Genomic DNA, 1,476 nt, shown 5'->3' with positions numbered 1-1,476 from the left:
TGAACTCCTGCTCCCTCAGTGCGGTTCTTGCTCAAGCTTTACTAAGAGGAACATGTTTTTACTTTCTTAAAACAGTAATGACAAGATCTGCAGCTGAAAAACAAAGCATTTACATACAGCATCTCTGCTTGTTTGTGATACCATTCAGAGGCCTAAACATCTACCCACTGGTTTCACAAGTAAGTATCTTGTGCCACAGTCCCTCCTTGCAATAAAATGGGAGTAACAGCATCTTGTAGAAGGGGCCTTTATTGGGGAAGCAGGTTATCGAACAGCTGTGCTCCAACTGAAGTCATGGAAATATCCTCAGAGACACACCTAAATGAAAACTTAAGTCTAAGGCAGAGGAAAGCTCTTCTTGGAGCTTGCAAGTTTCTCCAAACCCTGAGATGAGATTGCAATTCCATTATGCATGGTTAGAGACACCACATTCCTAATCTGACATACTAAGAATAATGGCCCAGAGCTCTTTACCTCTAAGGAATTCTAATATAATTGTCTCTGCCATCTAAATGCAAGCACAATGCTAAGCAACAGGCATTTTTTAGTTCAGTATAACCCCTTCCTGACCTTTTTTCCTCTAGTCCTGTCCTCTTGCTGCTCACTATTCTCTCTTCACCTTTAAATTCTGAGAAAGCTGGCATCCGACACCATTATACAAAAGGGCCACCAGGAATACGAGCCACCCAGCAAAAGCATCTTTGCCCCAACCCCGAGGTTTGGAATCAGAGTTTTTTGTCTTGGGCCTACTCGGGCTTTTCCAAAATGCCAGCAGAACACATCCTGTTACCTGCCTTATATAGGCACGACAACCGTTTGCTGCAGAAAGCTTAGCTCCTTCAGTGATAATTCAGTGAGGACATGCATGTAATTTTATGCTTCTGTGTCTTGGCCTCACAGCTCCCTCGTTCAACCATTGCTAAGGATCCTTTATTAACATTTCAAATACCTCCTTTTCCATCTTCCTTTCTCAGAGGAGGTAAGAAATGCTTCAGATTCCTGAGTTTAAAAGAGCTTGCGGGCATTCTTACTCCAAAGAGGACAAACTGAAAGGAGAATAACATCTCTGCCCAGCCGGTCTGTCACCCTGTACCTCTCATGCTTGTGACGCTCAGGTAGCAAACATACTTACCAGGCTTGGGTCAGATATTGATAAGGAAAAATTACCTTAAAGAAATTGACAAATCTGTCTAAACACTGTTTAATTCATCCTGATAACGTAGGGCTGTGGAGAGATTTACGTCACCTTTCCTTCTCTTCTGCTTCTGTAGGTTTCAGGCCGGACTATGTTTTCACAGAACCAAGAATTCAGTAGCAGGCTGAGTTCAGAGAATACATAAAGGTGATGGTGTTTAACTTAACTACTTCACAATTGTCTTCATTGTTTTAATTGCTTTTTGATGTGAGTTACCTTTAACGGACCTCTAAACCTAAGGCATCTAACTGGATGTTCACTTCCCTCTTCCTCTCACAGCC

Source organism: Apaloderma vittatum, unplaced genomic scaffold (assembly GCF_000703405.1).
Source record: "Apaloderma vittatum isolate BGI_N311 unplaced genomic scaffold, ASM70340v1 scaffold37570, whole genome shotgun sequence".
NCBI classification, from domain to species: domain Eukaryota; kingdom Metazoa; phylum Chordata; class Aves; order Trogoniformes; family Trogonidae; genus Apaloderma; species Apaloderma vittatum.
This window is presented reverse-complemented; position numbering follows the sequence as displayed.